General features: G+C 52.5%; 4 non-coding genes across 4 annotated transcripts; 1 reads left to right on the top strand and 3 right to left on the bottom strand.

Annotated features, from left to right (window-relative positions):
* Positions 1 to 326: 326 nt before the first annotated feature.
* Positions 327 to 408, bottom strand: TRNAS-ACU. The gene has a single exon. It is a non-coding gene; the product is annotated as a tRNA-Ser (tRNA).
* A 9,514-nt stretch (positions 409 to 9,922) lies between these two features.
* On the bottom strand, positions 9,923 to 9,994 carry TRNAC-GCA. The gene has a single exon. It is a non-coding gene; the product is annotated as a tRNA-Cys (tRNA).
* Positions 9,995 to 16,831: 6,837 nt separating this feature from the next.
* Positions 16,832 to 16,904, top strand: TRNAV-AAC. The gene has a single exon. It is a non-coding gene; the product is annotated as a tRNA-Val (tRNA).
* A 2,123-nt stretch (positions 16,905 to 19,027) lies between these two features.
* TRNAA-AGC lies at positions 19,028 to 19,101 on the bottom strand. The gene has a single exon. It is a non-coding gene; the product is annotated as a tRNA-Ala (tRNA).
* Between the last annotated feature and the right edge of the window lie 2,625 nt (positions 19,102 to 21,726).

Genomic DNA, 21,726 nt, shown 5'->3' with positions numbered 1-21,726 from the left:
CCTTCAGAACAGCTTGGCCTAGCCACTAGCTCTGGTTCACTGTTGTGGCCTTGCTCAGGTTGGGGGTATTTTAATTATTTGGGGAGGTCCCAGGGTGTTTGGGGGAGATTATGAGGCTGTTCCCTTTTGAGATAAAAGCTAAGAAATGCAGGACTAGAGAATTTTTTTAGAAATCTGGGATTTAGACATTTTATTTGAAGCAAGGGGGGGGGAGCAGCTGAGATTCTGAGAAGGTTTTTGTTTGCAAGAAGCAACATTGTTTGATCTGTCATTGTACCAAGGGGGGAGGTGGTTGTCTATAAAGGAGGGTGAAGACTAAATGCATCCAACGAGGATGGGATTTGAACCCATGCATGCAGAGCACAATGGATTAGTAGTCCATCACCTTAACCACTTGGCCACCTCATCTGAGCTGCTAAAACAGGGACAGGAGGAGAAATCTAAGGCCGGCAGAGATAGGGACACTAAGGAGTTTTTAAATACTAAGCGTAAGCAGGGTCTGAATGAGCTCCCCCTCACATCTAGTGAGGAGCTGGGGGAAGACTTCAGGAACAGGCCGTGTTTGCATAGACACCCCTACTCTGCCTAGCTATGCAGCATGACGGGGCCGCTTCCCCAAAATGACCAGTTTGGGATGGTGGTGGGTTACAAATCACTTTAGGATTGAGTGGAATGAAATGTTATTCTCCTCCCTGTACGAGTGAAGGGCAGCAGAACGTACCTAGGCCGTCCTGACGGAGGGGTGGGTGGAGGAGGAATCGCTTTCATTGGACTGCAGAGAAGTGATTGAGGACGTCACCCTAACCCAGTGGTCCCCAAACATTTCACACTGCGCCCTCGTACCCATGGCTGTGGCCCCTCGGAAGCCGCGGTCGAGAACCGGGGCTCGGAGTGGGGCCGTTGCTTGCTGGGGACGGGGGTGCGGACAGGGGTAAGGGGGTCGAGGCCGGGCTGGGAGCCAGGGACCCAGGCTGAGGGTGGGGTTGGGGAAGAGCTGGGACAGAGTGGGGCTGAGTGGGGCTCCCTCCCTGCCCTCCCTGGGGGCTGGCTCAGGCCCTGAGGTGCCCCCATCAATCTTCCTCTGTGTCCCCCTAGGAGTCACGCCCCACATTTTGGGGACCACTGACCCCTACTCGCTAAGCAGGGGCTAGTGATGCCAAAGCCCAGGGAAAGGGAGAACAAGTGCGGGGGCCCCAGCACCGGAACCCTGCCCCCCCCACTTCTGTGTGTGGCTCTGCCCCCTTCCACACCTTCCACCCACGGCCCCACCCACTGTCACCGCTGTGCCACCCCTTCCCCCACTGGCCCCACCCGGTCACTCCTTTACCCCTGCCCCGCTGCAGCCCCGAGACCAGAGAAGCTCTGTGCCCCTGCTGCAGCCCCCGGGCCGTAGCAGGGAGTGGGAGCTCCTCCAGCCCTGGCGCTGACATGGGGGAGACTTTTCCAGGGGGGCCCAATTTGGCCAGGGCCCCTAGTCATGGGCCCCACTGTCCCCTTGGCAACGCAAGGTTTGGGGAGGCTGAGCCCCCCCGAGCCTCCATTACGAGCCGCCCAGGCTACCTCTGCTCAGTGGGTGGCCAGTCTCCCTGTGTCTCTGCTGTTCGTGCTGGGGAGCCCGGCCGGCCTTAGGGCTCCAGGGGGTCAAAGGGCACCGTGTGGCCGTGCAAAGGTGCTCACTGCTCTCCCCTGCCCCAATGCTCCTCCGTGGCCCCACAGAGGGTGGGGGGAGCGAGGAGCAACACTATGTGCTCCATGCGTCCTGGTCACTTTCCCCACCTGGGCTGGGCTGTGAGGGGAGCATCAGAAGCTGCTGCTCTCTGTCCTCCCCTGACGCAGCCCGGCTGAGGAACGTGACCTGGATGCAGGGAGCTCGGATGATGTCACTTCTCGCCCCCCTGCCCCTGCTAGGCAAGGCTGCTGTGTGGTGTTTCCATGGCTGCACTTTCAGCGATGCAGGTTTCTCTCTCCCTTGTTCCATGGGCATCCTACTAGATTGCCAGCTGCTTTTCAACTTCAGTGTGGAGACTGTGTGTGTGTGTGTGGGGAGAGACAGTGTGTGTGTCTTGGGGAAGAGTGAGTGTGTTGAGCTAGGTAGGAGCAGATCATTATTATCCCTACTTGAAAGAGGGAGAAGCTACATGTGAGAAAGAAGAATTGACTTGTCTGAGGTCACACGGCCAGTCAGTGGCAGAGTTGGGAATAGGACCCAAGAGCCCTGATTTTCAAACTAACCATCGGATCTTGAATTTCAGACATTGAATGACCTGAATAAAGTGCTCTCACATGAGCTACAGACCAACAACAGTGCACAGGAATTATTCAGCAAGTATTTGAGGAGAACTGCAATGTTAGAGAGAATCATGAACTGCTCAGAGACCATTAATGCAGAGAAGCAGCAAAATCCATCAAACATAGAACTGGTTCTGACTTATTTCCTTGGTCTTAAAAGAGAACAAGGACCTGAGTCTCCTCCCTGTCAATAACCCCCTGCTCAGCCAATCAGGTAGAGACTGAGCACGGGAGGCTGAGGGTTCTCACCAGAGAGCCCAAAGGATGGCCCAGGTCACTGATGGGGATCACTGCCCGAGCACTATTTCAGCCCCACATTTTTGTGTGGACCTCCCACAGTGGGAGCTGCAGAGCACTCCCCCGCAAAACACACACACACACACACACACACACACACACACACACACACACACACACACACACACACACCCCTCCTGGTGTTGGGAGGGGAACAGGAGAAAGGACAAAAGAAGCAAGAGATAAAGAGAAAGGAGGGAGGAAAAGGTAAAACAAAAAGGACAAACCCCAATGTCCCCAGTGATTCTCAGGGACAAAATCCCAGGTGTGGAATAAAATTCTGCCTCCTTAAGCTCGTGTTTTCCATGCCTAGAATTCAACTGTCACCAGATGGATCAGACTGAACAGGTTTCAAACCTCGAAGAGGCTCTTACCTTCTAAACAGGGACGGCTGTTTTCTAGTAAAATCACTAGAAGGGAAGGAGAAAACTCGAAAGAGGTTCCTCCTGGCGCTCACGTCCGTGAACCCGAATACTCTCTCAGTCCTCAAAGAGAGACCTGGAGAAGGAGACATGTTGGAGAAAAGCCACAGGGGTCTCTGAGGTTTCCCTGGCCCCTCGCCCCTGTCCTGCCTGGCTGATGTCAGCATCTCTCTGTGAGGTCACCACCTCCCCACCACACCTTGGACCAATAGTCTGAGGTCCTGCAAAAGGCCTTTGTGATGTTACTGCCACACCCCTCCCTTGCTGGGCTAATGTCCTGCCCCTGGCCAGGCACTTTGGAGGTTTGAGCTACTCCCTGTGGATCACCCCACTCAAGAAGCATTCGTTCTAGGCAGCAAGCCGGCTAGACAGGGAAACATCAGACGCTGCTCCCAATGCTACACTCAGTTTTTCAGAAATTATGGCCAGAAGAGACCATTAGAGCATCTAATCATATAATCATAGAATATCAGGGTTGGAAGGGACTTCAGGAGGTCATCTACTCCAACCTACTGCTCAAAGCAGGACCAATCCCCAACTAAATCATACCAGCCAGGGCTTTGTCAAGCCTGACCTTAAAAACCTCTAAGGAAGGAGAGTCCACTACCTCCCTAGGTAACCCATTCCAGTGCTTCATCACTCTCTGAGTGAAAAAGTTTTTCCTAATATCCAACCTAAACCTCCCCCACTGCAACTTGAGACCATTACTCCTTGTTCTGTCATCTTCTACCACTGAGAACAGCCTAGATCCATCCTCTTTGGAACCCCCTGTCAGGTAGTTGAAAGCAGCTATCAAATCCCCCCTCAGTCTTCTCTTTTGCAGACTAAACAAGCCCATTTTCCTCAGCCTCTCCTCATAAGTCATGTGCTCCAGCCCCCTAATCATTTTTGTTGCCCTCTGCTGGACTCTTTCCAATTTTTCCACATCCTTCTTGTAGTGTGTGGCCCAAAACTGGACACAGTACTCCAGATGAGGCTTCACCAATGTCTAATAGAGGGGAACGATCACATCCCTCAATCTGCCGGCAATGCCCCTAATTATACAGCCCAAAATGCCGTTAGCCTTCTTGGCAACAAGGGCACACTGTTGACTCATAGCCAGCTTCTCGTCTACTGTAACCCCTAGGTTCTTTTCTGCAGAACTGCTTCCTAGCCATTCGGTCCCTAGTCTGTAGCAGTGAATGGGATTCTTCCGTCCTAAGTGCATTTGTCCTTGTTGAACCTCATCAGGTTTCTTTTGGCCCAGTCCTCTAATTTGTCTAGATCCCTCTGTATCCTATCCCTACCCTCCAGCGTATCTACCACTACTCCCAGTTTAGTGTCATCTGCAAACTTGCTGAGGGTGCAGTCCACGCCATCCTCCAGATCATTAATGAAGATATTGAACAAAACCGGTCCCAGGACTGTCCCTTGGGGCACTATGCTTGAAACTGGCTGCCAACTAGACATGGAGCCGTTGATCACTACCCGTTGAGCCCGACGATCTAGCCAGCTTTCTATCCACCTTACCGTCCATTCATCCAGCCCATACTTCTTTAACTTGCTGGCAAGAATACTGTGGGAGACCGTATCAAAAGGTTTGCTAAAGTCAAGGAATAACACATCCACTGCTTTCCCCTCATCCACAGAGCCAGTTATCTCCTCATAGAAGGCAATTAGGTTAGTCAGGCATGACTTGCCCTTGGTGAATCCATGCTGACTCTTCCTGATCACTTTCCTCTCCTCTAAGGGTACGTCTACACTACGGGACTATTCCGAATTTGCATAAACCGGTTTTGTAAAACAGATTTTATAAAATCGAGTGCGCGCGGCCACACTAAACACATTAAATCGGTGGTGTGCGTCCATGGTCCGAGGCTAGCGTCGATTTCTGGAGCGTTGCACTGTGGGTAGCTATCCCGTAGCTATCCCATAGTTCCCGCAGCCTCCCCCGCCCCTTGGCATTTCCGGGTTGAGATCCCAGTGCCTGATGGGGCAAAAATCATTGTCGCGTGTGGTTCTGGGTACAGCCTCACCCCTCCCTCCCTGAGCAGCAGACAACCGTTTCGCGCCTTTTTTTGCTTGGTGAACTGTGCAGACGCCATAGCACAGCAAGCATGGACCCTGCTCAGCTCCATACCGCAATCGTGAATGTTTTAAACACCTTGCGCACTCTCGTGCAGTCTATGATGAACCAGGACCTTCAATCCGAGGCGAGGAGGAGGCGGATACGGCAGCGCGGCGATGACAGTGATGAGGACATGGACACAGAATTCTCTCAAACCGCGGGCCCCTGCGCTTTGGAGATCCTGATGGTAATGGGGCAGATTCTATCCATTGAACGCCGATTTTGGGCCCGGGAAACAAGCACTGACTGGTGGGACCGCATTGTGTTGCAGGTGTGGGACGATTCCCAGTGGCTGTGAAACTTTTGCATGCGTAAGGGCACTTTCATGGAACTTTGTGACTTGCTTGCCCCTGCCCTGAAACGCCATAATACCAAGATGAGAGCAGCCCTCACAGTAGAGAAGCGAGTGGCAATAGCCCTGTGGAAGCTTGCAACGCCAGACAGCTACCGGTCAGTCGGGAATCAATTTGGAGTTGGAAAATCTACTGTGGGGGCTGCTGTGATGCAAGTAGCCAAAGCAATCACTAAGCTGCTGCTACGAAAGGTTGTGACTCTGGGAAATGTGCAGGCCATAGTGGATGGCTTTGCTGCACTGGGATTCCCTAACTGTGGGGGGGCGATAGATGGAACCCATATCCCTATCTTGGCACCGCAGCACCAGGGCACCCAGTACGTAAACCGCAAGGGGTACTTTTCAATGGTGCTGCAAGCACTGGTAGATCACAAGGGACGTTTCACAAACATCCACGTGGGATGGCCAGGGAGGGTTCATGACGCTCGCGTCTTCAGAAGCACTACTCTGTTTAAACGGCTGCAGCAAGGGAATTACTTCCCAGACCAGAAAATAACAGTTGGGGATGTTGAAATGCCTGTCGTTATCCTGGGGGACCCAGCCTACCCCTTGATGCCATGGCTCATGAAGCCATACACAGGCAGCCTGGACAGTGGTCAGGATCTGTTCAATTACAGGCTGAGCAAGTGCAGAATGGTGGTGGAATGTGCATTTGGCCGTTTAAAAGGCGCGCTGGCGCACATTACTGACTCGCTCAGACCTCAGCCAAACCAATGTCCCCTATGTTATTACTGCTTGCTGTATTCTCCACAATCTCTGTGAGAGTAAGGGGGAGACCTTTATGGCGGGGTGGGAGGCTGAGGCAAATCACCTGGCCGCTGATTACGCGCAGCCAGACACCAGGGAGATTAGAAGAGCACACCAGGAAGCGGTGCGCATCAGAGAAGCTTTGAAAACGAGCTTCATCAATGGCCAGGGTACAGTGTGACTGCTGTGTTTGTTGATGAACACCCAACCCCCTTGATTGACTCAGTCCCTGTAAGCAACTCCCCCACCCCCTTCGAGTACAGCTTACTTATGCAAATAAAGTCACTCTCATTTAAAAAGCATGAATTCTTTATTGATTCATTATAAAAAGAGGGAGAGAAGTAAGGGTGTGGTTTGGGAGGAGGATAGGAGGGATGGAGAAGGCCATTAAAAAAAAATTCACAGTAACGACATCCTTCTGGTTGGGCTGTCCACGGGGGTGGAGTGGGCGGGTGCACGGAGCCTCCCCCCACGCGTTCTTACACGTCTGGGTGAGGAGGATGTGGAACATGGTGAGGGTTGAGGGTGGTTATACAGGGGCTGCAGCGGCACTCTGTGATCCTGCTGCTGTTCCTGAAGCTCCACAAGACGCCGGAGCATGTCAGTTTGATCACGCAGCAGCCCCAGAGTTGCATCCCGCCACCGCTGATCTTCCTGCCGCCACCGCTGATTTTCCTGCCGGTCTTCCTGCCGCCACCTCTCATCTCGGTTGTCCCTCCTGTCCTCACGTTCATCCCTCCTGTCCTCACGTTCACTGGCCTCTTTCCTGTAATTTGAAACCACGTCCTTCCACTCATTCAGATGAGCTCTTTCATTGCGTGTAACTTCCATAATATCCGAGAACATCTCATCTCGCGTCTTCTTTTTCCTCCGCCTTATCTGTGCTAGCCTTTGGGATGGAGGAGGGATGGTTGAAAAATTTGCAGCTGCATGAGGGAGATAAATATTTAGAAAGATACATTTTACAGAACAATGGTTATACTCTTTCACAGTGAACAGCACTATTCACCTAGCACATGTGATTTCCCTACAAGGTCGCATTTTTCATCTTAATAGTGAGTGCCTGCAGCTCTGGAGTTACAGATCTCACAGACACAGGTCCAGGCATCAGAATTCAGCTTGCATGCGGCCATGGTAAGCCACTGTCTTTCGGCTTCTGTAGTGATTTACCCCTCCCCCCAACGCATGGCTAATACCACGCTAGCTCCCTGCTAATCAACAACCTTCCCACACACCCCCCACTGCGTGTCTGGTAGCTTGGGGAAGATTGCCGGTGACCAAACACAGAAAAGATCATCGGCATTTCACTCCTCCCCTCCCCCCGCTTCGCTACGTGCAGGAAAGTTTTTTTTTTAAGCTGATGCAGTCCACGAACCCAGTAGAAAAATGGCCACCCCCCTTACTTAAATTCCTGATTTTTAACCAGGTTATCCTGAACGATATCACTTTGCTGAGGATAACAGAACAAGATAAAGAACGGATGCTTCTTGAATGCCAGCAGTCACCGGGACCATACGCTGCTATGCTTTGCCACGCAATGATACCTGATTACTTGCTACATGCATGGCGTGGTAAAGTGTCCTACCATGGTGGGCGGAACAAGGCTGCCTTGCCCAGAAACCTTCTGCAAAGGCTTCTGGAGTACCTACAGGAGCGCTTCATCGAGATGTCCCTGGAGGATTTCCTCTCAATCCCCGGACATGTTAACAAACTTTTCTAAGTAACTATACTGTCTGCGAATGCATCCCAAGTCCTCAGGGCAAATCAATCATTAAAAAAGGCTTGCTTAAAAAACAATGTTTGCTATTTGCAAAGGTACACTCACCAGAGCTCCCTTCCATGGCGTCATTGTCTGGGATAGTGGCTTGTGAGGGCTGGGAGGACGGTAATTCCGTCAGGGTGATAAAAAGCTCCTGGCTGCTGGGGCTCACGGAGTGCTGTGTGCTCTCTGCTAGGTCTTCCTCCTCTTCTTCATCTTCATCTTCCCCGTCTGCATAATCCTCAGCCATGGCAGAGATTACAACCCCCACCTCGGAATCCACGATCAGGGGTGGGGTACTTGTGGCGCAGCCCCCTAAAATTGCATGCAGCTCAGCATAGAAGCGGCATGTTTTTCGACCTGCCCCTGACCTTCCGTTTGCTTCTTTGGTTTTCTGGTAGGCTTGTCTGAGCTCCTTAACTTTCACTCTGCACTGCACTGAGTCCCTGCTGTGGCCTTTATCCGTCATAGCCTTAGAAATTCTTTCAAATACTTTTTCATTTCGTCTTTTGGAACGCAGTTCTGTTAGCACTGAATCCTCTCCCCAGATAGAGATCAGATCCAGTACCTCCCGTGCAGTCCATGCTGGGGCTCTTTTACGATTCTCAGGAGACTGCATTGTTAACTGTGCTGATGAGCTGTGCGTGGTCACCTGTGCTGATGAGATCTCCACACTGGGGAAGCAGGAAATGAATTTCAAAAGTTCGCGGGGCTTTTCCTGTCTACCTGGCCAGTGCATCTGAGTTCAGAATGCTGTCCAGAGCGGTCACTGGTGCACTGTGGGATACCGCCCGGAGGCCAATACCGTCGATCAGCGGCCACACTAACCCTAATCCGATATGGTAATACCGATACTAGCGTTACTCCTCTCGTTAGGGAGGAGTACAGAAACCGGTTTAAAGAGCCATTAAAATCAATATAAGGTGCCTCCTAGTGTGGACGGTTGTGGCGTTAAATCGGTTTTATGCTCCTAAAACCGATTTAAATGCCTAGTGTAGACCAGGCTTAAATGCTTCAGAACTGATTCCTTGAGGACCTGCTCCATGATTTTTCCAGGGACTGAGGTGAGGCTGACTGACCTGTAGTTCCCCGGATCCTCCTTCTTCCCTTTTTTAAAGATGGGCACTACAGTAGCCTTTTTCCAATCATCCAGGACCTCCCCCGATCGCCATGAGTTTTCAAAGATAATGGCCAATGGCTCTGCAATCACATCCGCCAACTCCTTTAGCACCCTCGGATGCAGCGCATCCGGCCCCATGGACTTGTGCTCGTCCAGTTTTTCTAAACAGTCCTGAACCACTTCTTTCTCCACAGAGGGCTGGTCACCTTCTCCCCATGCTGTGCTGCCCAGTGCAGCAGTCTGGGAGCTGACCTTGTTTTTGAAGACAGAGGCAAAAAAAAGCATTGAGTACATTAGCTTTTTCCACATCCTCTGTCCACTAAGTTACCTCCCTCATTCAGCAAGGGGCCCACACTTTCCTTGACTTTCTTCATGTTGCTAACATACCTGAAGAAACCCTTCTTGTTACTCTTAACATCTCTTGCTAGATGCAACTCCAAGTGTGATTTGGCCTTCCTGATTTCACTCCTGCATGCCTGAGCAATATTTTTATACTCCTCCCTGGTCATTTGTCCAATCTTCCACTTCTTGTAAGCTTCTTTTTTGTGTTTAAGATCAGCAAGGATTTCACTGTTAAGCCAAGCTTGTCGCCTGCCATATTTACTATTCTTTCTACACATCAGGATGGTTTTTCCTGCAACCTCAATAAGGATTCTTTAATCCTTTAGAGGATTGGAACTGATTTCAGTGAAGGGACATGTTTGCTAGGTTTTTATGCATTTGCACAGGAAAACATTGAGTGTTTCTATTCATTTCAGGAATCCCTATTCAGTGGAACTCCTGAACATAACAGAAATGCCATTATTTTTGTTGAAGGAAGAGGTTTGTAAGGGGGCACTTGGATTTGAACCAAGGACCACTTGAACTGCAGTCAAACACTCTACCGCTGAGCTATACCCCCATGAGTGCTGTGTAAGTAAGTCAGAGATCTTAAAGATTTTGAAGGACAAGGCCCTGCCTCAGCGATCTCCTGTTCTGTTCCCAGACCACAGTGCTTTTAAAAATGGGGTTTGATTAAACTTATAGATCCATGTAAACACCACAGCTTGCACCCCCACCCCCATAGCTTCCCCCAGTGACATAGCTACCACCTCTCGGGGAGATGGATTAACTACACGGACGGGACAGCTCTCTCCCCTCCGCTTAGAGCATCTACATTATTTATGAATAGGTGGGAAATAACCTCCTGAATGGACAGTAACCAATGTATCAAATATTGCTGGGTCTGCATTCAATATGGGTACCTGGCCGTATTGGCTGGATTAGTAGGAGCATTGCCGGCAGATCGAGGGAAGTGATTATTCCCTTCTATTCGGCACTGGGGAGGCCACATCTGGAGCATTGCGTCCAGCTTTCGCCCCGCCCCCTCCACTACAGAAACAAATTGGAGAGAGTCTAGGGGAGGGCAACAAATATGATTAGGGGGCAGGGGACTTACGAGGGGAGGCTGAGGGCAGGGCCACCCAGAGGGGGGGCAGGGGGGGCAATTTGCCCCAGGTCCAGCAGGGCCCCTACGAGAATACAGGAATCTAGAGTATTGCAACTTTTCTTTATGGAAGGGGCCCCCGAAATTGTTTTGCCCCAGGCCCCCTGAATCCTCTGAGCGGCCCTGCCCCCTCCACCCCCTTCCCTCGTTCTCCTCTCTCTGAGGCCCCACCTGTGCTCCGCCCTCACTCCCATTGGCCACTTCCCACCCCCGCTCTTCCACTGTGGCTGAGGCCTGCTGGTCCCCCTTCCGCTCGCTCCTCTCCTCCCTGAAGGCCTCCTGGTGCCTCTCCACCCCCTACCCCAAGGCCTCCCTGCTGCCCCCACCTCTCTGCCCCCTCCCCTGAGACCCGCCCCGCCCACCGCCCCCACCTCTTTGCCCCCTCCCCTGAGACCGGCCCTGCCCACCGCCCCCACCTCTCTGCCCCTCCCCTGAGACCCGCCCTGCCCACCGCCCCCACCTCTCTGCCCCTCCCCTGAGACCCGCCCTGCCCACCGCCCCCACCTCTCTGCCCCTCCCCTGAGACCCGCCCTGCCCACCGCCCCCACCTCTCTGCCCCTCCCCTGAGACCCGCCCTGCCCACCGCCCCCACCTCTCTGCCCCCTCCCCTGAGACCCGCCCTGCCCACCGCCCCCACCTCTCTGTCCCTCCCCTGAGACCCTCCCTGCCCACCGCCCCCACCTCTCTGCCCCTCCCCTGAGACCCGCCCCGCTCACCGCCCCACCTCTCTGCCCCTCCCCTGAGACCCGCCCTGCCCACCCCCCCACCTCTCTGCCCCTCCCCTTAGACCCGCCCTGCCCACCCCCCCACCTCTCTGCCCCTCCCCTGAGACCAGCCCCGCCCACCGCCCCCACCTCTCTGCCCCTCCCCTGCGACCCACCCTGCCCACCGCCCCCACCTCTCTGCCCCTCCCCTGAGACCCGCCCTGCCCACTGCCCCCACCTCTCTGACCCTCCCCTGAGACCAGCCCCGCCCACTGCCCCCACCTCTCTGCCCCTCCCCTGAGACCCGCCCTGCCCACCGCCCCCACCTCTCTGCCCCTCCCCTGAGACCCGCCCTGCCCACCGCCCCACCTCTCTACCCCTCCCCTGAGACCCGCCCTGCCCACCGCCCCACCTCTCTGCCCCTCCCCTGAGACCCGCCCTGCCCACCCCCCCACCTTTCTGCCCCTCCCCTGACACCCGCCCTGTCCCCCGCCCCCACCTCTCTGCCCCTCCCCTGAGACCCGCCCCGCCCACCGCCCCCACCTCTCTGCCCCTCCCCTGAGACCCGCCCCGCCCACCGTCCCCACCTCTCTGCCCCCTCCCCTGAGACCTGCCCTGCCCACCGCCCCCACCTCTCTGCCCCTCCCCAGAGACCTGCCCTGCCCACCGCCCCCACCTCTCTGCCCCCTCCCCTGAGACCTGCCCTGCCCACCGCCCCCACCTCTCTGCCCCTCCCCTGAGACCCGCCCTGCCCACCGCCCCCACCTCTCTGCCCCTTCCCAGAGACCCGCCCTGCCCACCGCCCCCACCTCTCTGCCCCTCCCCTGAGACCCGCCCTGCCCACCGCCCCCACCTCTCTGCCCCTCCCCTGAGACCCGCCCTGCCCATCGCCCCCACCTCTCTGCCCCTCCCCTGAGACCCGCCCTGCCCACCGCCCCCACCTCTCTGCCCCTCCCCTGAGACCCGCCCTGTCCACCCCCCCACCTCTCTGCCCCTCCCCTGTGACGCGCCCTGCCCACCGCCCCCACTTCTCTGCCCCTCCCCTGAGACCAGCCCTGCCCACCGCCCCCACCTCTCTGCCCCGCCCCTGAGACCTGCCCTGCCCACCCCCCCCACCTCTCTGCCCCTCCCCTGAGACCCGCCCTGCCCGCCGCCCCCACCTCTCTGCCCCTCCCCTGAGACCCGCCCTGCCCACCGCCCCCACCTCTCTGCCCCTCCCCTGAGACCCGCCCTGCCCACCTCTTTCCTCGGTCGTCTGTTGTTATTCCATGAAACATCAAGGATGGAATAAAAAGCTGAGTTTACTCCAGGGTGAGGAAAGAAAGGAGCCACCAACCCCCTGACAAATCTCAGTGCCCCAGAGAAAACCTGCCCCCTGCTATTGCAATCACTGATGTGCTGTGGATATGGCAGGAAAGGGACTGTCTGAATGATCAAGGCAGGAAATGGACAACAATCTACAGCAATGTCATTGACCACAAACACACTCTAACCATGCTCCAGCCAGAAGGGAAATGAGCAGGAATTCTTGCAGTTCAGCCATGGACACACTTACACAATGGCACAGCAGTGTGTGTGCTGGGGGAGCTGGTCTGAGGAAACAACTGGAATTGATCACTCAGTGAGAACAGAACTAGAGTGCAGTGAGAGACACATCTCAACCAAGTAGTTGTGGCTGAGTGGTTAAGATGGTAGATTAGAAATCCATTGGGGTCTCACTGTGCAGGTTCAAATCCTGCCAACTACGGAGAAAGCTGTAATTCTTCAGTTTCAAGAGAGCTGGGTCTTGTCTCACTCTCAAGCTGTGTCTACACTATTGGGTAATGCGGCTTTAAAGTGTTTTAATTAAACAGCTGCTGCATGTCCACACTATGCCCCTTGTGTCACCAGAGCACATCCACGCTAGAATCTTGGATGGCCACAGAGAGCAGTGCACTGTGGGTAGCTGTGCAACTGGCTGCAGGGTGTTTTGGGAAGGGTTTGCAGTGCCTCATGGGCTGGTACAGCATCACATGATGCAGGTTTCTCACTCCCACCATTCCACGGGCATCTTACTAGATTGCCAGCTGCTTTTCAACTGCAGTGTGCGTGGCGGGGTAGAGACTGTGTGTGTGTGGGGAGAGGGAGTGTGTGTGTGGGGAGAGGGAGTGTGTCGGCACACTGTCTCTATGTTCAGACAGCTGCTGCAAGCAACCAGTCCTGAGGCAGGGGGTGGGGGCAGCCCCAACATCAGCCCCCGCTTCCCTCACTGGCTCAGCTCAGCACAGCAGCCTCTGTCACACGCACACACACACCGCTGCTGCTGAGCTCTGTGTTAGGGGTGCTGGAACAGGGGGTTTAGAGGGCCGTGGCCCCACCACTCTTAACTGGCTGTTAGGACAAATGATGGAGGGGGGAAAGGGGGAGTCTTGGGGGGGGGGGAGAGGCGTTCTGTGGGTGTGGCCTCAGGGGGAGAGGTGGTGTGAGTGTGGGTCCTTGGGGAAGGGTTTTCATGGGAGTGCCACAGTTCAGACAATAGTGACCCCCCCACTGTAAGGAAGCTCCCGCCGCCCCTGCTCTGTGTTGGTAGTGCGGGAGAGAGCAGCGTTCCAGGGCAGTGATTTGCTCCCCGGGGCTCCGCCAGGGGCGCTTGGGAGGCTGCAGGGAGCCCTGGGCCCTTTAAATCACCACCCTGGGGAAGCCGGGCCGGGCTGGCACAGCGTACCCACTCTTGCCAGTACCTCATACCGGAATGTACCAGCTTACGTTCACTTCTGGAAGGTCCTCACGTGGATCAATAACTGGTTAAAAGCCAGGAAACAAAGGGTAGGAATAAATGGACAGTTTTCAGGATGCAAACAGGTAACTAGTGGTGTCTGTACTGGGACTAGTCAACGTATTCATAAACGATCTGCTAAACAGCGAGGTGACAAAATTTGCAGATGATCCAAAACTACAGAGGATAGTTAAGTCCAAAGCAGACTGTGAGGAGCTAAAAAGAGATTTAACAAAACTGGGTGAAAGGGCAACAAAATGGCAGATGAAATTCAATGTTGATCAATGCAAAGTGATGCACATTGGCAAACATGATCCCAACTCTACATATAAAACGATGGGATGTAAAATAGCTGTTCCAACTCAAGTGAGAGATCTCGGAGTCACTGTGGCTAGTTCTCTGCAAACATCCACTCAATGGGCAGTGGCAGGCAAAAAGCGAACAGAATGTTGGGAATCATTAAGAAAGGGATAGAGAATAAGAGAGAAAATCTTATTGCCACTGTATAAATCCATGGTACGCCCATATCTTGAATACTGCGTGCAGATATGGTCGCTCCATCTTAAAAAAGATGTATTGGAATTGGAAAAGGTTCAGAAACGGGTATGGAGTGTCTGCCATATGAGGAGAGAATAATAAGACTGGGACTTTTCAGCTTGGAGAAAAGCTGACTAAGGGGAAATATGCTAGAGGTCTATAAAATCATGACTGGTGTGGGGAAAGTAAATAAGGAGTGTTACTTATTCCTTCTCATAACACAAGAACTAGGGGTCACCAAATGAAATGAATAGGCAGCCCGTTTAAAACAAACACAAGGAAGTATTTTTTCACACAACGCACAGTCAACCTGCGGAACTCCTTGCCAGAGGAGGTTGTGAAGGCCAAGACTATAACAGGGTTCAAAAAAGAGCTAAATCAATTCATGGAGGACATGCTCTGAGCCAGGATGGGCAGGGATAGTATCCCTAGTCTCTGTTTGCCAGGAGCTGGGAATAGGTGACAGGGGATGGGTCACTTGGTGATTCCCTGTTCTGTTCATTCCCTCTGGGGCACCTGGCATTGGCCGCTATGGGAAGACAGGATACTGGGCTAGATGGACCCAGTCTGACCCAGTCTGGCCATTCGTACGACCTTATGCTCCTTCCATACAGATGCCTGGGATTCTGCCTCACAATGTGTCCCTGAGGTCTCAGCCAAAATGCCCAGACAGGCAAACACTCTGGGCTCCTGAAGCCTCTGCCCCCCACCTAGTGCCCTATGGCTCATCCCTGACCCTTGCTGCTGCTCCTTGCTGTAGAATGTGAAAGGAGCGGAGGCAGCGCAGGAGCCTTCTGGGGACGCAGATCTGAGGCTTTGGGAGAGACACATTGTCTGAGACATCAGAGCGCTGCAAACCCTGCAGCCACCCCCTCAATCCGGGGCCTGTTCCAGCCCTGAGTCTGGGCTACCGCGATCCCTCCCCCAGAGCAGGGTGCCCACAGATTACAGCCTGGAAATAGGCATGTGAGACTAACTCCTGTTCTCCCGGACAAGTGCCTCTCCCAGGCAAGACGTGTCTTCGGTGCCCCCCCCATGTTAAAATTTTGAATATCTTATTTTTCATTGCATTTGTAGCTCAGCTCATGATTTTGACGCACAATTTCGATGCATGATTTTCTCTGTCATATAAGATGATAAATTTGCAGGCTAGGTTCTGTAAACCTGTATTTATTCATGCCATATATAAGCAAATAAAACAAATGCATTTTCTTTAAGCATATAGAAACTTTTTAATTTTGACAGTAACTGAAATGTACTAACATCTAGCAATGGAACTGTCAGTAGCACAGGGTGGGCCGGTATTAAATAGTGTTACAGTCGGAGACAGCGTTAGGATGTTAACCCCAGGCCTTTAGTTGAAAGGTCGCTTCTCTCGCCTTTCCCCCATGAACTGAAGCGCAGCATTACAGAGATCCAAAGATTGGCCAATGGCATTTCCAAGTGCTAAAATAGCAAGCGATGTCAGTCTCTCATTGGCCATCAGCGACTGAAGATGTGGTTTAATGAGCCGGAGCTTCAAGGCGAGGGTGGCTCTGTCCACTGCCTTCCGTTGCGCTGCTGGGCCCCAAGTCCCTGGTGGCCAATATGTGAAGCTGGGAGAAGAGAGTGGGGTGGCAAGTGGCGGCAGGACTTTTGCCACCAGGGTCTAGATGCCCAACTTCCTCCTGGTACTGCTGGCCCCCCGTCGCCTTCAGGTAACCCAGGAACTAAGGCAGGAATAGGGCGAGGAAGCAAGTAAAGCCGAGCAAGGAAGGCAAAAGTGAATCTTGTCTGCATGGGCCGCTCGCAATGACGTCCTTTTTCTGTGCCACAACTGACAACAACATCCCAGACAGAAAAGCAGGAGGCCAAAAAGAAACCGAGCAGCTGCTCAAGTAGTTCAGTTGGGAGCGTGCTAGACTAACAGGCTCTTCTGTCCCCCTGTGTGCACGGGTGGGATGTTTTCTGAAAGTGCAGCAGTTCCTTTAACTGCCACGAGTCCCTCATTTCAGGCTATGCAGCAGGAAAAGGCAGCATGGGCTTCTGCACCGAGTTGGCCCACCTGACCTTTCATTCTTCTCTTGCTCTTTGTCAGCAAGGGGAAGAAAAAGAAGCTCTCCCTCAAGCTGGAGTCACAAGGGCGACGTAAGGACGACTTCCTGAGTCTGGCTCCAGCCCTCTGCTCTGCCAGCTGTCCCATCGAAGGGCTGCCACCACTTTCTCTAGGTTTGTCCATCGGTCTGTGCTAGGGTGAGCAAGAACCAAACAGATGGAGTTTCTGTAGTGTAGTGGTTATCACGTTAGCCTAACACGCAAAAGGTCCCTGGTTCAAAACCAGGCAGAAACATGCTGGCTTCCTTTTGCCAGATCCCCTTGCTGTTCAGGAAGATGCTCCTCCTTCTCCTATTGGCCTGTCCCTGGGATAACTCCAACCCCCGCATGACAGAGGGTGCTGACAGCAGTGGAGAAAGCACCTTGGTGTCAGGCTGGAGAACCTAGAGGAGTGCGGCGTGTCACCTTTTGGAGGCTTGTGGCTTGGTCTCCTCTGCTGTTGGAGGTTGGCTGGTGGAGGCCGACTCTTCCTGCTGGCCTCCTCTGCGTGACTTGCCAAAGGAGGAAGTGAGGCAGGAATGGGGCCAAAGAGGAAAGTCGAGCTGAGGAAGGCAGGGCAGAAAGTAAGCACATCATTGCGGCTAAGTGGGGTTAGTAGAGCATCACCATTCGTTCTGCAAAGCCGGGGGAGGTGCGGTTGGCTGCTGGGAGGCAGAATCCTGTGCCTGCCTCTTGGCTTCCCAGGGGTGGCTCCTTGCAGCCCAGGAGAAGCGGGGTTCTGGGGGGAAGGAAAAGCAGCAATGGCGAGGCTGAGTGGGCTCCTTTCTGGCCGAGATGGTGGGTCTGGGAGTTGCCTGTAAGCCATAAGTGGACTTGGTGGAGTGAAAACCGCTGCTCCATTCTGGCTGACCTGGGGGAGCCATTAATGACTTGGGGGTAGGGGCGGGGGACTGGCTGTGAGCAAATGGGATCCAGAAAGCCTCAGCCTGCCCCTCCAGGGGCCGAGTCATCTTCTTCTCTCCTGCCATGGGGAGCCCGGCCTAGAGCCTGCCCAGCATGCACTGCAGCTCGAGCATTAAGCCTTCCTGTGGCATAACCGAACTACGGCCTAGTGTAATAAGGTGTAAAGTTTAGATTGTGAATTTATCTTTAATTTCCATGGTAACTTACTTTGCTCTTTTATGCCTACCACTTATAATCCTTAAAACTCCATCTTTCTGTAGTTAATAAATCTGTTTTATGCTGTACTTAAACTGGTGTATTTTGCTTGAAGTTCTTGGGAAATCGCAGCTCCATTACAAGGCTGGTTCATGTACGATTCACAGTGAGGGAGGGGTGGACCCGGCGTAATAAACTCACACTGATCAGGCTTCTGATTAAGGCAAGATGGTATGATCCAGGGGCACAAGGCTGCAGAGCTGGGGGGAATTGGCGGGAAGCTCTCTGTCATTAGTGTTCTGAGTGGCTGGGAGAAGCATTCATGTAACAGTTGGATGTGTCCCTACCTGTGGATGTCTGTGTAAGTGCAATATCTGCCAGAGATTCACAGCTCCTCACAGCATCACAGTGTGAGAGGGAGCCCAGGCAGTGGGACACAGGCTCAGGGGTCCCACTGTTCAGGTTGCATCCCATAGATCCCATCACAGACTTTCAACAACCACAGCAGATGTTCACTGAAACAGTGAGAGAGATGGCAAAATAGTGATCTCCAGGGCCTGCAGACATCAAACTATCAGGAATTCTGTGCACAGAGAGGACTCTGCTAGTGGAAAATGCCTGTGGAAAAGACCCTTCTGTCCCCAGCTGTGGTCGTACAGTGCTTAGTGCTCTGCGTTGTGGCCTCAAGAGCCATAGATGCAAGTTGAGTTATGGCGACCTTTTCCTTGTCTCCACGTTTCTTAGGTGCCTCCTTCCAACACGTGTCAGAAAAAACAACCGGTTTCTTTTGGAAGCATTTGCATTGCAAGGCAGAGGCAGTCCTCTCTGTTTCCTCAAAAATTGACCAAAAGGTGGGAGGAGTGGACACATTTGGCAAGGCACCACTGGGTGCTGCATCTCTAACCTCCACTTTACCTGGCAGGTGCCTCTGGGACTTTTCTCCCAGCTGCTCCATTTTTCATCAGTGACATTCAAAAGGAAGATGACATGACATCTGTGTGCAGACATCCCCAGCGAATCACAAGGACGTGTGGCGCAGGCTCTCGTGTTGCAGCAATTGCAGTTGAAGCAACCAACATGCTAATGCCAGTCACAGCAGCCTTTTCATCAACTCCAGGCTTGTGATTTGATTCTTTCCAATGTTTCTCTCCAAAGAAACCTTTTCCTTAGCAAGCAATTACTTGGATAACAAGGGAGGTCTCTTCTGTTTCCCGGAAAGACACAGGAAAATGTAAGCAGAGGAGACAAAGCTATACAACAAGGCACCACTAGGAGTTGAACCTAGGATCTCCTCTTTGCTAGACAGGTACTTTAGCCAGCTAAGCCATGGTGCCTGCCTCAAGAAAATACTTGCAACTGTTCCATTTGATGGTCCAGGACAACACCTGCAAATTCCAAACTACAGCCGTTCCCCGTTTCCCTCAAGACTTGCAAGGAAGAACTGGCAGGCCAAGCCAGGATCTTCTGGTTACTAGGAAGACACTTCAGCCAGCTCTTCCCAAAGATCACTATCCAGAGACCTTTAAACAGCCACTGCAGATGTTCACCGACAAAGAGATGCCAAAATGGAGTTCTCCACTGCCTGCAGCCATCACACTACCAGGAGTTCTGTGCACAGAGACGCCCCTGCTGGTGGCAAAAGGCTTTGGTAGAGACTCTTCTAACACCACCCGTTCTCATAGACTGTTTAGCACTTTGTGTTGTGGCTTCAGCATCCAGAGATGCCAGTTTAGTTGGGGGACATTTTTCCTGTCTCCATATTTGTCTAATGGCTCCTTTCAACACTTGTCACCAAAAAGACCTGTTTCTTTTGCAAGCAATGTACAGCTAGGCAAAGGCAGTCTTCTCCATTTCCTAAAAATCACCAAGCTGTGGGGAGAGGAGACACATTCAGCCAAGCTGGATGCTGAATCTCCTCTTTCTTCAGCAGGTGTCTGTGAAGGACACAAATCTCCACTGTGTAGAGGAAAAGAATAGGAGTTTATTACACACAGTGATGGCGGAGTGGGCTTATTAGGCTCAGAGACACTATTAATTAATTAATTACAATAGAATATATAGATTTTCCATGGGTGGGGGAAAGTGACGGCGTAGGCAGTTCCAAACCCTGGGATAGGTTTTGCAGCAAGACAAGATAGCACAGTAGCCAATGGTTAATAGGTTACATAATGTCTCCACCCATGGTCTCAAGTTAGCAAGTTAACATTTCATTAATACTTTGATAATGTGTTATTAGTATAAAATATATATGTTGAATTCTGATTTGAGGTCCATAGGAATGGAGCAACTCCATTGATTGTCCAACAGTAACATTCCTAGGGGTTAAAGCAAAGAAACAGTGAAAGAAAATGGCAATAAAGATTGTTTTTGTGTGTCTAACGGCAGGCATTGGTCCCTGGGAAGGGAGGTGGAAGGATGCCATATCTTATACTGACGTGCCAACTTTTCATAAACTCAAGGTTGGCTCTGTGGGAAAAACGTCTCCCTACAGAAGAGACTAACACAATAGGAATAGGGATTCTTTGCTCAATCTGCAAATCTGAATAAGACACAATTATTTAGTTCTCAGCTCCAACACCTGGCAATTTGCTGGCCAGGCCTATCTTAGCAAGCAAGGCTTTCTGTTTACCCAGCTTTCTCTTAGCTGGTCACTATTTGCTAGGCCTCTGGTCCCTTGACCATACTCTGGACTTCGGGTCTGGAAAAGAGGTGGCACAATCCATAGACCAGGTTGTTATATAAAATGCACATGGATTTTAACCTTTCACATCCAGTAATGGCAAAGTTCTTGGTTCAGGCTTGTAGCAGTGATGGAATAAACTGCAGGTTCAAATCAAGTCTCTGGAGTACATCCCCCACTGAGATGGGTCATTCAGTCCTTTGTACAGAGCTTCAGTTTGTAGCAAAGTCCCTCCAGAGGTAAGAAGCAGGATTGAAGACAAGATGGAGATGAGGCATCAGCCTTTTATACTCTCTTGCCATGTGGTCTTTGCTTTCTTTGTCCCAAGGAAACTCTATCCAGCACGTGGCACAGAAAAACCTTAGAGTTCTCTCCATAGGCAGGTCCCTACAGACCTTGCTGAGTCACAAGGTGTATCTGCCTTCTCTCAGTGGGTCGATTGTATAGCTGATGGTCCTTAATGGGCCATCAAGCAGGCTAGGCAGAACTGACACCAACTTGTCCAGGGTGTTCCCCAGAAGCATATCACAAGTTTGAAATACAGACAGCATAGAGCCAATATTCATAACGTCTGCAATTTCTCTTTGAAGTCTGTTTTTGAAGTTTTTTTTGAATGGCTACTTTGAATTGTTGGGTGTGAGCACACGTACAGAGCTGCACAGCAGTGAGTGTGCTGGGGAAGCTGGTCTGAGCAAACAATTGGAAATGACCCTTCAGTGAGAACAGAACCAGAGTGTAGAAAGGCCCCTGTGTTAAGTGGCTGTGGCTGAGGCCTTAGGTAGCTGGGCTAGAAAACCATGGGTGCCTTTCTGTGAAGGTTTGATCCTTGCCAGCTAGGCAAGGCTGGTGTGTGGTGTCTCCATGGCTGTACTTTCAGGGTCTGATCACAACAGTGCCATAGGGAGCGAAGCCTAGACATATTCAGAGGCTAAGGCCAGGTCAATGTTTCAAACAGTGAGTCTAGGCTGCTGCAGCTCAGTAATGGAGATGCTCTATGCCAGGGTTTCTCAAACATCCTTTCACTACAACCTCCTTCTGCCAAAATAACTTAATACGTAGCCCTGGAAAAAGGGACCAAGCCCCCCCCCCACTCAGGGGGGGGGGAGTGCCAAAGACTGAGCCCCAGTGTGGGGAGGGCAAAACCAAAGCCTGAGGGATTCAGCCCTGGGTGGGGGGGGGCTCAGACTTTTGGCTTCAGCCCCAGGACCCAACAAGTCTAATGCCAGCCCTGGTGACCCCATTAAAACAGGGTCACGACCCACTTTGTGGTCCTGACCCA

The sequence above is a fragment of the Mauremys mutica genome, unplaced genomic scaffold (assembly GCF_020497125.1).
Source record: "Mauremys mutica isolate MM-2020 ecotype Southern unplaced genomic scaffold, ASM2049712v1 000845F_np12_obj, whole genome shotgun sequence".
Lineage (NCBI taxonomy): Eukaryota > Metazoa > Chordata > Testudines > Geoemydidae > Mauremys > Mauremys mutica.
The sequence above is the reverse complement of the archived record's forward strand: the minus strand, read 5'-3'. Positions and strand labels throughout refer to the sequence as shown.